Source organism: Adiantum capillus-veneris, chromosome 20 (assembly GCF_014529385.1).
Source record: "Adiantum capillus-veneris isolate H3 chromosome 20, ASM1452938v2, whole genome shotgun sequence".
Classification (NCBI taxonomy): domain Eukaryota; kingdom Viridiplantae; phylum Streptophyta; class Polypodiopsida; order Polypodiales; family Pteridaceae; genus Adiantum; species Adiantum capillus-veneris.
The window spans coordinates 78,982,789-78,999,750 of record NC_140950.1 but is presented as its reverse complement, the minus strand read 5'-3'; the positions used below and the strand labels follow the sequence as shown (position 1 = coordinate 78,999,750).

Here is a 16,962-nt window from a genome sequence, read left to right as displayed (position 1 = left end):
TCAACTTGGAGAAGGTTGCCCACACACCCCTGTGTCCAGCCCATAGACTCTCATGAAACTCTTGCATGAGCTTTACTTGAGTCTCTTTTTTACATATAACCCGTTGTGGTGTAGCACCCTTTTGTTTAGGATGCTTCCACAAGTAACCATCCCTTAAAAAGTACCTATATGCTTTCCTGCGTATCCTCTTGAATTCTTGTTCAGACCAATCATCTTGTTTTGTTAGAGTACTCAAGTACCTTCCAATAGAAAGACAATCACCTTCATAAAGATCTTTCAAGAACAATTCAAGTGAATTAGTCATGCAGACATTGTTACCTTTGACATGAGAGATAGAATAGAATTTTTTGCCTACATCATCTCCCTCATCAATCATTTGTGACTCATCTTCATACCTTGCCCTTGATAGCATATCTGCCACTGTAATTTCTTTACCTGCAATGTGCTTAAACTCGGGATTTAAGGACTTAATGTAGGCAATCCACCGCAACATAGCAATGTCTGGTGTTGAGCAGCTTGTAATCATCCCAAGAAGTGGTAGACAATTTGTTTCTACAACCACACATGCACCAATTAGGTACTCTTTCCCACTTTTCAAGGCTGTAACCATACCCCACAACTCTCTCTTTATCTGTGGAAGTTTCTTTGACGAGCACTTAGTACCTTTGCTCCAAATCTTACCACATACATGTGTCCTTCTTTGTCATCTTGCCCTATTGCCTATCCAATCCCTGTAGGACTGGTATCTACTGTCACAATCACTGGCCTTTGACACTCATAGTCTACCTTTCTCAAAGTCGTTGCTGACTGGAGTAACTCCTTTAGCTTTTTCATGGATTTTACATGTGCTTCTGTCCATTTAAACTTTTGATTCTTTCTAAGCAGCTGATAAAGAGGATCAGCTACATGTGCATAATGTGGAATCCAAATAACATAGAAGACACATGCTCCCAGAAACCTTCTAACTTCAGTGATGCTAGTGCATGTTTCTTTCATTCTTTGGATGGCATCTACCTTTAATGGACAAGGTTTCCTACCATATGGCCCGCACATGTGCCCCACAATGAGCACTTCTTTGACACCAAACATAGACTTTTTCCCTGACAATGTAAGATTCACTTCTTCCAACCTAGACAAAATTTTATCACAATCATTTATGTGATTTACCACAAACCTGCGACATCCCTTGAGATCCAAAGCTTCATCTTTGTCACTTTCTTCACATCCTTTGATAGGCAAATCATCAATGAAAGGCATTGTGATTTGAGGAATAAAGTCACGTAAGACCTTATTCATCCCATTCATCATATGTGCAACCGAGTTGGTTGCTCCCTGTGGCAAGGTACACATCCTTACCAAACCCAAAGGTGTCCTCATGGTTGTCAAGTCTCTGCTTTCGATTGCAAGCTGAAATTGATCATACCCTGAGTAGAGATCCCCCATTGAGTAGATTGCCCTCCCTACAAACGCCTCTGCAAATTCATCCACAATTGGACCTGTACCTACATTTCTAATTGTCACTTTGTTCACTGGTTGCATATCTTGGATGAAGCGTAGAGAACCATTCTTCTTTGGAACTGTGAACCACCTGTTTGAGTATGGAGCACAAGAAGGCTCCAAGATTCCCATTTTGATTTTCTCATTCAGTAGCTCTACTAACTTTGGCAAATGAGCCTTTGGAACCGGAATAGGCCGCAGATTCCAAGGCACATGAGGTATTGTGAAAATTACCATAGGAGCTACAATATAAGGATCAACATATCCTATCTCATGTGGCTCAAATGCAAAAGCCTTACCATGCTTTGAAAGTATTTCTTTGAAGCACTTTGTCTCCTCCTATGTTAGAAACTCCTCGCAACCAATCTACGACTCTTGAAAAGACTCCTTTGTGAAGGTATGCCCGATCTTTTTAGGATTCCGCAAACTTGGTTGTAAAGAAGCCTGTTCAATCTTTTCCCTGTTGTTGGGTGGTAAGGGTGAAGCTACTGGTTTCACCTTCTTCGCTACACTCTTGTATTTAGTTTCAACATGGACTTCTGGGCCAACTGTTTGGCTTTCTTTAAAGGCTTCTATTACTTGATACATTTCCATAGAGCAAACTTCCACAACTTCATTTTCAAGATGCAAACTAGACCTCATTATAGCATCAAGCTCACCCATAGTATCTACAAAAGAAACTTGTTCACACAAACCCAAAACATTTTTAGTAGGCTTTAGCAACCCACTCTTTTTCATGCCTATTTGTACATTATGCACATATTGCTTCTCATATCTCTTCAAATCTTCAAGTTTTGTAAAACATACTGATCCATTCCTTGTTACCAAGGAGCTCATCCAGAAAGTTTCACCTATTTTTGGATTAGGCGAGACCCTTTTTCTTTCTGTACCACTGCAATCCCGCTTTACAATGGTACTTGGCCAAAACCCATCATTTCTCTATGATCATGAAACTCTTTGCTTACTTTTGGTAGAGGATGTTCTCTGAGGTTGTCACGATTCCTTTCATGGTTTACACAGACTGTGAGAAATTGGACAGCTGGTTTACCATCTTTGCTACGTATTCTAGCATATGCTGAACCATCGTCCATTACCTTTGTTTCCATTCGAACTCCCACAATGTAGGGTTGTCCAAGGATGAGATGATATGAAGATGTATCCTGTACAAAGAAGTTTTGGTCAATCTTTACATCACCTATTGCTACCTTCACACCTGGACATGTTGCATACAATTCACCGGATGAATTGTTTGCCACTTTTACCATCCAGCCATGATCTGTGTCCATCGGCCATTTGCACTTGTTGTAGAGACTCTTTGACATTATGTTTATTTATGAACCATGGTCAATCAACGCAACAAATGTCTCTTCAAGATCACCTACCTTGACCAAAGTTTCTGTAGTAGCCCTTGCCCAATGACTTCGTGAATAGTAACTCCTAGGAATATCTTCAACTTCTTCATCATCATTTGAGAAATACACTTGCTTCACTCTCCTACTAGATTGGTAGCATCCTACCACAACTCCATCATTCTCCTTATTTTGCAGTTGCATCCCTTGTGTCTTTGAGGTTTCCCCTTCAACCTGTGGACGAGAAACTTCAGCAAGGGTTTGCCTCTTCCTCTTGATGATGTCAATGATCTCCTCATGGAATTCACGCTTTGCAATGCCAAGAACTTCTCCCAGAGTAAATTCAATCTTGCTATTCAAGATCCTTTCCTCCAAGACTTTCTTTAAATCTGTAGCAACCTCAATATTAGATTGTAGTTTATAAGTTGGGCCTTTTGTCTTGCCTTTCGTTGGCTCTTTCTTCTTTCCTATTGTAGACTCCTCCATGAGTACTTCAGGTGGAGATGCTCCTTTTGTTGAGGGTGTTTGAGAAGGAATTGAGTCACTTCTTCCCCCAGTTCTAGAAGCTCTTTTTGATGGTCCTTCATCAGCATTCTTACATCTGCGGTTCTCTTCTACAATTGCCTCATTTTGTTGGCATTTTGTAATGTAGGCATGCACTGACAATGAGTCCACTGGATCATTCCATCCTGTTTCTAGACGTATGCAATCACCTGCTTCATGTAGAATCTCATTTGTAAGCTTTCCCTTTTTAGCTAATTGCATGACATTTGGCCAAATTTGACCATGATGGTCACTCACCTCTTCATCACAAAAATGCTCAATTTTTACTCCATAAGTAGCTGCCTCAACTGAAGAGGTGGCATGCTTAGTTGCCATATCTTCAACTAAGGTTTGCATTCCCCCCTTCCCAAAGTTAGTTCTCAAGGGTAGACCTGTCTATCTTAAGTGGATTTTACCATCCTTAAAGAAGACAACATCTTTTGATAAAGCATCACTAAAATCATCACAATCCCTTCTTACATGGTCTGTACTATCACACCAAATACATCTATTAACAAACCCTTCTTTGGGCTGTTGTCTTTGCCTAGGAAGTGGCCCTGATGGTTGGCCTTTTTCTTCAAGCTTTGCAAGCTTCACCTTCAAGTCACGCATTCCCTTCACAAGCTCATCTAGCATGGACTCATCAAACTTAGGAGCGATAAAAGTAGGCTTTACCATTTTGTCAGGAGTTGAGGTGGAAGGACTTGTAGTGTTTAGTACCATCTTGTCCCTTCTTCTTTGTCGTTTGGCAAGCAGTGAGACAGCACCTTCAACCTCATTCCAGTCGGTCTTTAGTCCTTGCTCAGCATCTTTATCTTCAAGAAGAAGCTCCAAATTTTCTTGAAACTCTTTACTTGCATCTTGTAAGAAAAGATCTGTATTCTCTGCATCTAGTGTGGCCCTTTCTGTCCTTGTGAGTTGTGCATAGTGCCGCTCAAATTCCCTAATTAGTTCTGTTATTGATTGTCCTTGCTTTGGCTTGACTACCCATTCTAAGAATTTCCTTTTCGTCACTCTCTCAGAGTCCTCCATGAAATATTCCTCCTTTAAAGCTACTTTGAGTTCTTCCCAATTTCTCCCATGCCCGTCTTTAATTGCCCTAACATGCTCCCTAATTTTTGGAGCAACAACTAGCTCAAAGCTTTGAATCATCTCACCTTCTGACACGCGATGCAGCTCCATCTCCTTCACATACTCGCGTAAGTACTTGGTTACATCTTTGCCATTGAATTGATCCATTCTGTTGACGACCGCTTGTATGGCCTTCGTTGCTGAAATCTCCCTTCTTTCAGTGGCATGTTGTTGTTGCATGAACATTGCAAATGCTTGAAACATTTGCATTGTTGTTGGGTCAAAATGCATACCCTGTTGCTCAACATGATCACCCATGGTTACGCACAAACTCTCACCCTGGCAGTTTCGCGTCGGGTTTACCAAAAATATGTCGAGAAATTTGCGGTCTTGCCAGGAAAGCACTGGGCTTATGGCTGTGAGAGTTTCTGAGAGAACTCGACAAAAACTATATGAAGGAGCTAAACCATAGATGCCATGAAGACTAGGGTATGGAAAGAAGTACAATCAAAGAATCCCACCCATTCTCTCTTGCACTCATACGCACAAAGAAAGAACACAAAAGAAAATGTCAAAATAACACAAAGATGAAAACATCAAGGCTATGGTCATATCGTATCATGGGTAATATGAAAGGGTTAACAAATGAGTTAATGGCATTCAATCTTGGCTAGCCAAATAGGCTACGAATTGTTCTTTGGAATTGTAGTTTTGTGCTTACCATAATATATATATTTTGTCTAGTGATTGGGATTAATTGTGTGTACAAATCCTCTTGGTTCATAGCAAGATAACTACGCTTACGTCAAAAGAAAAGTTATAGTCTATGAGAGGTAGTATGATGGGATCCGGTGATAGAAGTATTTCATTGGGCCTTTCTGGGCCAAAGAGAAACACTATACGTTGTTGAAAGTGTATTTTACGGTTAATCCATACGTAAATTCTAATAGATCGTACAGAGTGAAAGCGATAGAAATTATCATCATGTGGGTTATTCATCTAGGATAGTATGTGAGAAATGTAGATATGAGAGAAGAGATGAGAAGCTTCCCTCCCAAGCCCTATTCTTGCCCGTAGGCAATAAGGATACTGCGGGGAGAGATGTACCTGTAGCAAGGAGAACCTAAAATTTGTAGAGAGGATGAATTACTAAGAGTGAAAGAGATAGATTTGGTTAAAGAGATGAGATTAGATATATATATATATATATATATATATATATATATATATATATATATATATATATATATATATATATATATATATATATATATGTTGGATTAGAGATGAAAAAGAAAACAACAAAAAATCAAGAAAACATCGATGTAGAACACATCTTACTTGACAAACCCTTCGACACCATTATTGATGGAGAGAGAAGAAGAGTGGAGAATTCCACTTTGATTGATACACCAAGTGTAAGACCTTCTTTGATTAGAGTTGATCTTCCAAGGGTAGCTTGTTGCAAGAATGGCTAGTCTTCTTCTAGGAAAAAGTGTAGGCTTGGGCTTATGTTAATGGCTAAGTACAATTAGGCGTTACTACTCACTCCCTCATGAATTCCTCTCATCAATGGCTTGAATGCTTGAGTTCCTTTTCAAGGAAGAAGAGGTCCCCTTTTATAGGTGAAGGGAGCCCCCAAAGGTTTACACAAGAAGAGAGGAGCCAGTGTGAATAGAAACTGGAAAAGTTGGAAATGAGTTGTCCCTGGATGATGTGGGCAGACTGGGGTCCAGTATTCTGATCATAACTCCTCAACCGTGGCTCCAAATAAAAAAGTAAAAATATGGGCAGAAACTTCAGCTCATTAGCTACGATTTTCATTTTAAAATGGTTTTCCAATTCGGATTGGAACCTTGTGTAAAAAATTCATCAAAATAGGGTCCATTTATGGCAGCAAAAGTCTTCATGTGGTCTCCTTAGCCTAGACTTTCATTTAATTCTAAAGGACACCTCATGCCATATGAAAGCATGACATTGCTCCTTCACAAATTTTTGTAATCATGCTTGCAATAATGCATTAAAATAAGTGTATCTTTGAAATCATGCCACCTAGTGTCCCACTAGGATTTGATTCTCTCCTTGTAGCTATTTAAAAATATATATAAGAAAAGTATAAAAAATACATAGAATATATATATATTGGAGTTTACCCTAGATATAGGATCTAGCTAGGGTGTGAGATGATAATGAAATAGTAGAAATAAAGAATCAATGCTTTTTGCCCCAAGTTAAAAAGGCGAAGCTATTGATGCTTTTCCCATAGTATTTTCTGATGGTAAAGTAAGGATAGGTTACCCTTGAGAAAAATAATAGGATGAGATAGAAGGCTTATTATTATACTTAAATATGCATATGTACACTATAGGAAATATAATTATGTATCTAAAAAAATACAAGATAGATCTTGTAGCATGCGTTCCCACTATGTACGTGTCACAGCACGACAACGCAGTGTTTATTAATCGTTGGAATGTAGCAAGGGCATTTGTTAAGCCAAAATCAATAACATGAAATGCAAACACTCCAAACTCTGTGATAAAAGCAGTTTTAGCTTGGTCCTCTAATGCAATTGTGATTTGATTGTAACCAGAGTACCCATCTAAAAAGCTATAAGCTTCCTTGCCCGCAACTCTTTCAAGCACATGTTCTAAATATGGAAAGGGATAATGATCTCTCCTAGTGGCTGCATTAACTTTCTTGAGGTCCACGCACACTCTTAGTTTCCCATTCTTTTTTGGCACAATGACTATTGGAGAAACCCATTTTTGCACCATTTTTGCTTCCCTCATGAATGGACGCCCTAAGATCATCTCAAATGACATAGGATGCTTGGAAAAATCCATAACAATGAAAGTCTGCCTTACCTTGTGTCCCAAGACCTTGATTCTGAGATCCTTTAGCATTCCAATAGACGTAACAATAGATCCATTAGCCATTTTTACCACTACGCTTGTGGCTTCAAGGTGAGGTCGCCCCATAGACTCCCAACAACTCTTTGTCACCATGCTGACTCCCACACCACCGTCAAGGACCCCCTTTACAGTTAATCCTTTAGTAGTGATTGGTAGAGTAGCATTAGATTCATCACCTTCAAAGTATTGTCGCAACTTGTTAACGGGTACTTCAATTACAGATTCATGTCCCGCTAGGTCAGATGGTGGTGCTAAATGTTCCTCATCATTCATTACCGAGTCAGGTTTGTTCATATGTGCAAACTGTGGTAATCCGGCCTGTAATTCTCCATTGAGGAAGGCTCGAAGAGCTGAGACTAGCTCAGGGTCTTTATACAGTTTAGACATGATGGTGGTTCTAACTTCTGAAGACATGAAATCCATCAATTTGGCAACATTTAATGGCATCTTGTGGGACGTAGGACCCTGACAAGAGAATGGTGAAGATGGAATCTCCACTTCCTCAAGGGGGTCGGGCATTCCCTTACCAAACATTCTCTCTAGTAGGAAAGGTGTGTGTCCACTTTCAGATGTCCTACCCTCACTCTCTTCCCGAATGATACTGGGTATAGCTAACAGCCTGTAGTTCTTGTGAGGTTGAACTTGTGTGGGAAACATTGTGTCCGACATCTGGATATGTTTGGGTTCAGGTTCTAATGTTCGTTGAGTTTCTTCCACCAAACCCCTCAGTTGTTGGACTCGTTTAATTTCCACTGTTGGGTTTAGATAGTTTCCAATCTTTCTCTTGCAATCCTCATTTTTTGTCTCTCGTGGCTTATCTTGGGGGTTCGCAGCTGGGTGGTTTAACTTTGAATACTCTTTTGGTGTTCGTCGTAATTCCCTCTCGTGATCCTCCTCACTGGCTTTTTCCTTTGTAGTAATAGTTTTGATTTCCGTGGTCTCTATCGAATCTGAGTCATCCTCAGGGTCATTCATATACACCGGAACCTCTCCTGTCCCTATGTTAGTCTTTGAACTAGGTTTTGGGCTAGAAGCATTAAGAGATTTCTTTCTTCGTGTTTTCTTCTTTCTCGCTCATCCAATGGATGCAGCATCTCTCTCTTCGAGGATGTAATTTTGCTTTTGGAGCATTGACCGTGTGAGTGCATTCACTGGTGCTATGTTTATAGTTCGTGGTGTCCCATCAACAATCTCTATTATGTTCAATGGTGTGATTTTCGGTGCGTTTGGATTGTTAGGACACTGTGCGATCAAATGATCTATGCCACAATGATTACAAGTGAGTATTGGCATTGCCAATGCACTCCCTTGACTTGTTTGCATTAGTGCAGCATTCTTTTGCATTTTAATGGGGCACTCAGCTACTCGATGTGGTCCACCACATTTGTAGCATTGAAGAGGTGGTCTCGTGGCAAAACTATTAAAGTTTTGGCCTCTTGCTACTAGCGCAGTAGCTTGATATACCGATTTGATTTGTCCCCAATGGTCTTCCATATAGTACATGGGACACTCCTCAAGCATGTCGACTCCATAGGTGATACTAGAGTCTATGTCCTCTTCGCAATCTACATAAGTACTAGATGACTCGCAACCTATTTGGTTCATAGGTGTAACTCTTGGATGAGGGGGTTGCGGTCCTAGCACTGGAGGTGGCAACGGTGTGGTTTGGACCACATTTTGGGTTCTAGGGACCATGTGCTGTAATGGCAACTGTTGCTCCATGGGTGGGGTAGGCATCAATGCAAGAACTCGAGGTGAGTCTGCCCAAGCTATAGGCGGTCTATTTTCCATGATGCGTTTAAGCATTAGGCAATCCTTCGCTTGATGGCCATACCTACCACACGCGTTACAAGTCCCGTTAAACTTTACTCTGAAAGTAGGGCATTCACTCGTAGTATGTGGGCCCAAGCAAATTGAGCACCACTGTTGCTCCCTTCTTGGATACATATGAGTGTTTTGTGGAGCACGATTACCCCTAAGGCTTTCTTGGATGGCCTTGGTGAGATCTGCCAAAGTCATCTCAGATATCGTTTGCTCTTTCACGATTGGCTTTATCTTCATTGGCTCATGCCCTGACACTTGCGAGCTACTAGACTTCGGCTCGGCGGACACTCTTTCTCCTGCAATCATTAAATTATCCTCCAATTGGATTGCATTCATGGTGACCGCTTCCCAAGTAGTGATACCTCTAATGACTAGGCCATTATAGATACTTTCATGTTGTAGTCCCCTAATGAATCTATCGAGCAATTGGTTGTTGTTGAACCTTCTTCTCGTTGGGCTTTCTGGAGCTGAGAGGCTACACCCCAAAGTACTCCCTCTCGTATGTATTCTTTTAAGAACAGTCTCCTAAGAGTAGAGTAGATCGTTTTCTCTTCTACTCTTAAAGTTCTATACCAATCTCCAGCCTTTCCGCTTAGGGTCAAACTCAAAGCCTTACACTTATGTAGCTCATTGTGCTCTTCCAAGGAATCGCACACATGTTCAAAGACTTCCATATGCTTTCTAGCATCTCCGTCTCCACTGAATTTCTGTGTGAGCTTAGCTACTTGAACTGCCTTGCTCCTAGGCTCTCTATCAAGTGCACTACGCATGTTTTCCGCAATAGAGCGACCGATAGTTTGAGCAAATGCTGCCAAATCTCCTATTTGAGCAGGTATAATGGGTGTATGTGCTCCTGGAACCCCCATGTGAGATGGGAGTTGGCCTTGGCCTTGGCATACGCGCGGCTCTTGGGTCCCATATTTCATATGGTCGTGTACCAGACGGTGGTCCAAAGTTTACAGGCGTGGCCCTAGGCATAGGGGGTGCCTGATATGGCATGTTATTATTTAATGTCATGGCTCCACTTGTATAAGAGCTTGGATAATGCCATTGTGGATTGTAAGCTCTTGGAATAATCGGAGGTGTAGGAGCTACATGAGGCTGAGGTAGGACAGGTGCACATGATTGATACATACATGTAGGTGTAGTTGGGGGCACTGTGCTACTAGGCATCGGCGCAGTGTTAACAAATGAACTCCATGGTGTACTTCTTGTCATGCTCACCACCGGGATATGCATGGTAGCCGTAGTATCATTAAGAGAAAGATGAGCTAGATCTGGGAAGGTAAAGCTACCACTTGTGGTCTCAGATTGTACTGAGGCTCCTGGAGAAACAACATATGGAGGATCAAGGGGGCTCACTGAGGGAGTCTCCATTTGTGATAGGGTTGGTTGGTTGGCCTTTCCCGTATCCAAGAATCTCATTAGGCCTGTTGAAGGCATGTTGATCCATGTGTTCTATCTTTCTAACTCGACAATCTTATGGAGGACATCACAGACTTTCTGTTGTTGCTCATCTATGCTAGTAGCACCCGATGTGGATTGTAGAACATCTAACCAACCCACATGATAGGTGTGTCCTGTGTACCGATCAGTTAAAGCTTCTGCTTGTAGGTCATACTCCCAATTTTTGTTTAGGAATATCCCATCTAGGCCTGGCGTGCTGGAGGTTTCCCTCGAAGTGGAAGCATTATTGCTCCCCATCGCTTGTCCCTTCGTGACTGCTACCTTGGGAGCACTCGGTTGCTCGGCTAGCATGATTGTTGTCATAGGAGCCTTTGCTTTCACGGCTCGACTTTGTTCTAGCCTTCGTAGGTTCTCAATTTCCCTCTCCCTTGTTGCTTGCATATAGCGTTCGATCTCTTGTACTTCGGCAAGACTCCTACCATCGGGTAGTAAAACCTCAGAGGGAGATAGTCCTAAAGGATCAGGAGGTGCAGTGGATGGAACATTCACATGCACACTCTCAAGAAGCATAGGGGCTATTTTAGGCATGAATGAAAAATTTACTTTCCCACTCCCTTCATTTATTTCATTAACCGCATGTTCGGAGCGAGTAGCTCTACTAAGGGTCTCTTTTAAGCGGCTAAACACGCTGGACCCGGGCCGTGGGCCCATGGCATGCATGTCTTGACTTGAACTATCAGGGTTTGGTGTAGGATACCCCTCCATGACTTTGTAGTCAGAGGAAGAATCACTAGACGCGATATGAGGATCTTGGGTCGCGCTACCTTGAGTCCCGGCCGAAGGTTCAGAACCTAGGGTGGAGGAATAATGGGTGCCCGCGTAAATGGAGTCACTACCAATATGCTTGCGCTCTAACACTCGTCCAGAGCGTAGGTTCATATGACTTGGATCCCCTAGAAGTGTCAGTGAGTGCCCGTGAAGGCTGCTCACCTAGTATTTTTGGGTGTTTTGCAACCCAAGTCTTTTCTTATTTATTTATTTTTTTTATTTTTATTTTTTTGGTCCTTTTTTTCTGAACTAGCTATAGAATAGAACGTATGATATCTCAAAACGAGCGTCTTGGTCAGAGGGACGTGCCGTGCTTTACAGCCCTCCGTTTGGTCACTTTATACCCTCGAAATCCCTAAAACCGTCAATTTCTAGTAGGGAACTAGGCCCAAATTAGAAAGTCTAAGGGTGCAAGTGGGAAGAGAAGGGAGGAGAGTGGAGGACTTGCCCCACATGCTCTCATTCCCTCTTGAGGGGGTAGGGTATATATATAAGAGTGAGTCTAGTATATATCATAGGACTGAGGCCTGGGCGTGGGCGTGGGCTTGGGCTTGGGCTTGGGCTTGGGGAAGTGATCCCGATCCCGATCAAAATTTTAGTGTAGCCCCCCAGTCACTCACGCTTAAATATTTTCGGGTTTTTTTTTAATTTATTTTTTTTATTTTTATTTTTTGAGGCGACGACCGTGCGCGGTTTAGGTGACCCTTTCTTGGCCACACACACTGTCAACACCTACCTAACCTCTCTGTCAACAGCTCACAGACAGCTCACTATCTTATCTACTTACTAACAGTGCTGCTAACCACTAACTAATCTACTAACTAATCTGTTAACTGCTTACTGATAGTGAGCTAACTGTCCAGCTACTTCCTCTCTCACTACCTTACTGTGCAAAGACTGTGTGCAGGAAAACCTTGACAGAAAACTATGTACAAACTGTGTGCAAACAGAAATTGCTAATTGCCTTCCTACTTATTCATTCACTGTGAACAAGCTAACGACTACTAATTGTGCAAAGACTGTGTGCAAACAGAAAACACAACATTATGCAGAAATCACAGAACTTGCAGACAATACAGAAATTAACAACTTGCAGAAAAATAACTCATTCCTCTTCCTCTTCCTCTTCTTTCCTACTACAGACAACTCATAGGAGAAGCACAAAGTGCCTCTTGGGCTTAGTGCAGAGCGATTCCCCGGCAGCGGCGCCAAAAATGTGCGCTCCTTGCCGCACTGTCGAAGCAAGGGCCTTGCCTAACACTGTGTGCGAGCCATAGACGGCTCCAAGCACACAACTAGCTTAACTAGTAAGCTCAAAAGAGGGCAATGGTGTGTCACTCACCGCTCTATGCTCCTGCCGTGGAGGATTCCTCGCCGCAAAGAAGAAGGAGACGCCGCTACGTCGCACTCAACCGCTTCACCGCCGTCGTGCCGCCGCAATGCTCGATCGCTCTCTCTCTCTCTCTCTCTCTCTCTCTCTCTCTCTCTCTCTCTCTCTCTCTCTCTCTCTCTCTCTCTCTCTCTCTCTCTCACACACACACACACACACACACACACACAAACACACAAACACACACACACAAGGAGGTGAAGAAGAAGAAGATGGAGATGGAGATGGAGCAAGAGCACTCTTCTATTGCACAAATGAGAGAATGAGTGAATTTTAGGTTTAGTTGGCTTTTATATGAGCTCACCCCATTCACGCTTGGGCGCCCATGCTTAGCCAGCTAATCCCTTGAATGTCCCAATTAGAGTGCGCCTCTCATCGGCGATCACTCTTACCCTTTTCCTATTGGTCCGACAAGCCCGGTACCTGACTCTACCAAATACATAATACACGTCCGTCGTAGGTGATGGGGTGTCCGTGAGCCGTGAGGGTTAACAACGGCAAGTGTGGTTGGAGCGGGAAGGTGGAGTTTCAGTAAGTTGCTACTGCTTGGAAATCGGGTCCGGGAGTAGACTATAGGATCTTGGGGAAGAGGACAAAAAAAAGGGGTTTTTTCTAAATATTTTGGAAGGTGTTTATGACCCTTGGGGGTGCAATTCAACGACGGGCTGCCACGTGTCCTAGCAATTGCCCCATATGCGAGTCGCGGGCTGCGGACGGCGCAGTATATATATTGGACCATGAGTGCCCATTAGTACACAAGAGGGGAGAGAGAGGGGAGCTCTCCTTCCCGTTGGATATGGCACGCGAGAGTCGGCGCTGCGCAAGGCGCTGTGTGGGGCGTTTGGAGGCGGTTTTGGCCCGTGGCAGTGGTGCAGAGGCGGTGCTCCCGCGTGGCAGTGATGATGATGTGGCATATCCGCGTGGCAGTTAGGGGTCTTATCCCGCGGCCATAGAGGCCTTCTTTTGAAATCAAAAGTGCCCCCCCCTCCCCCCCACCCCATAGCGAGGTCACTATTGCCTCGACAAGGGAGGGGTCCCGCAACCAATGATAGGAGGAGTGAGGGAGTCACAAAGCCAACCAAGGGTCGAGGCCTATCCGGCCAGTAGAGGATAGCAAAGCAAAGGGAGAATTTAAAGGCCCCAAGGGGAGCAAGCCAAGCGGCCAAGTTGGGCGGATATTAGAAGGATATACACGCCATGAAAATGTTTCCAAAATTGGACTATGCCAAGTGGTGGCAATGCAAGTAAATTCTAATTGGAGTTCCAAGTGAAGTGCACGACATGGAAGCTCACCCCATTTTTCTTTTTGGAGTCTCCTAGGGGCACCCCTATAAAAGGAGATAGATGTTCATTTGGGGTCTTGGACCAAGGTTAGGTTTTTTCCATGAAGTTTTTGCCAAGGCTTTTCAGCCATTGTGTTGGCTGCCGAGGTTCATGCCGGCAGTGTGTTGGTTGTATATGGTATTTCATATGCTAGAAGACTATTCTCTACTATTTTTGGGTGTCATTCCCCCTTCCCCCTTCTCTGCTTGTGTGCGCGTGTTTCCGCGCGTGTGTGGGCGCGTGTGCCCCCCCGAGGTTTGTCGTGCAAAGAGAGATAGAGAGAGGTTGTGTGAGTGTGGAAGGCTATGAATTGAGCAGAACGGAGTGATTGAGTCTGTCTGGTGCATTGCAAGGCATATGTGCGTATGGTTGTGCGAAAGTGGTGGTTTGCTTGCGGGTAGTGTTGAATTTTGAAGGTGAACTCTAGTGGATTGGGGCGCTGTGTATACCCTGGGCTATAGTGAGGGGTTGTGTTGTGTGTTGGGTGTGTTCCCCTTTCCCCCTCTCCAACGTGTATACTTGATTTTTCTCATAGCCCGACTTTGGCCTCACATAAACGTTAAAAATAATTTTTCTCTCTCTCTCTCTCTCTCTCTCTCTCTCTCTCTCTCTCTCTCTCTCTCTCTCTCTCTCTCTCTCTCTCGCGCAGCCATTTTTGACCTAGTAGGCAGCAATTCACTCTTTCAAGCATAACGTCTTCATCCAAAGTTCAATTTAAGTGATCTATAGCCTCAATCAAAGAACACAACGCTCTATAGGTGTTGGTGGAAAAACATATAATTTCAAAGTTATGGAAGGCTTTTTTGCAATAGCATTTTTTAAGTGAACAAGTTTGGGAAAGTTGCCTCTCATCTCTTATTTTACATGCAATGTCTTCCGGCACTTGCAAGGTTTCTTCTTCTTCAATAAGGTCCATAACCATTGTAGAGAATGATCCAAAATCTCCTAAGTGTAGAGATAGCAACACAACCACTCAATCAATGACATCAAAAACCATGATGATGGTATACTTGGTATCGTTGCAAAGACCATAAACAAGCAAGGTGAAGACTTACATTCTTGTTGTTGAGAATGAGAAACTCAAGAGGACACTTGAGATTGAGATGCAAACAACACGTTTGATGCAACTTGAAGAGAAAGTCTAAAAATGTAAATGCCCTCTTGTGGACTTGAACTCTTTGAAGGAGCACATAAGCAAAGTCGTATGGGCCATGCATTAAAAGAGAATAAATTTGACACATGAGCCGGGATGTATGTGACATGAAAATTGTATGCACAAACAAGTCTTGAATTGATGTATTTTGCGGCAATGTGGTTCCTAATTCCTCTCTTATGCAAGCTATGGCCCAAACAAAGAATGTTGAGGATGTGTATGTAGAAAAGAAGGGAATGAGAGTGGCATTCTAAGAACATTGTTATTCATAAATTTCCAAAGAGAAGTTATAATAACTTCCTTCTCTTGCCATTTTTATTGAAGATTTATTCAAAACCCACTTTGGCATGGCAACAGTTATCATATATGGAGCACATAGAGTTGGTAAGCAAGGAGCTCTTTTCTCGGGAGAATGACCAATCGTATGCACCATGTTAGATGACACCAAAAAAATATTATCCTTGATAGTAGCTGAATTTATTTGAGGGATACAAATGTCTTGTATGTGAAGATCGTACTATTAGGCAACAAAATATGCGTCGCAAGCGATATGAGGAGACAGTAAGAAAAACAAGGAGAACTCTCATGAAAACAAAATACCCAACAAGGAGGAAAGTCCCTCGAGCAAATATCAACGTGCGATCTATCTGGTTGAGTTACACTTAAAAGTATGCTTTTGAAATTGCAATGGATACCCATGGAATACAGGGGTGGGCATAGATGAACTAACAAGAAAAATCGATGATGTACTTCTTTTTAGACTTGGGAGCATGATGCACAAAGGATTAATGGATTGGAGGATTACAACGTACACTCACTAATGTGATCAAAGAATCTCAAGCAATGAAGAGGCAAGGAAGGGTAGCATGTATGATTAAGAAAGGATTGAAAGATTTTGTATCAATTGTGAATGATGGCACTCATAACATTATGTATAGATGAAAATTACAACACCAAAAAGAGCACCCAAATTTATAGCCAATTGCTACATTCTCGTCATGATTCCCCCTTTTATGCTTGCATGGATAGAGATTAGTCATTTTTTACTAGCTTGTCAATATTCTGTGTAACTGGTGGTGAGGCAACATCCTCAAATCCTAATCTGTGATACTCAATATCTTTTGCTGGTTGTCTGTGCATCTTAGACTCGTTGAATATCACATGTGTGCTTTGTATTACCTTCTTAGATTCGGGGTGCCAGAGACAATATCCCACCTCTCCGTCCACATCATATCCAATGAAGGTGCACTTGTGTGATTTGGGTCCAGCTTTTGTCTAAGCTCTTTTAGCATATGTGAGAATGCCTCACACCCAAATACACATAATCTGTCATAATTGGGTTGTTTACCTTTCTACATCCCTTGTGGAACCTTGTACTGCAATGATATACTAGGTGATTGATTGATCAAATAAGAAATTATCATAACATCTTCTCCCCAGAATTCTTGGTAAGTTGGCCATAGACAACATAGAAGTGACCCGCTCTTGAATGGTTCTATTCATCGTCTCAGCCAGACCGTTCTGGGGTGGGTGTGTAAGGCATGATAAAGTGTCTTCTAATGCTTCGTTTACTGCAAAAGTCCTTGAACTCAGAGGAGATCTACTTGCCTCCATTTTCACTTTGCAAAGCTTTAAGCTTTCTACCCGATTGGTTCTCGACCA

General features: G+C 42.5%; 1 pseudogene; it reads right to left on the bottom strand.

Annotated features, from left to right (window-relative positions):
• Positions 1-16,962, bottom strand: part of LOC147432801 (uncharacterized) — an 84,420-nt pseudogene that overhangs the window by 59,510 nt on the left and 7,948 nt on the right.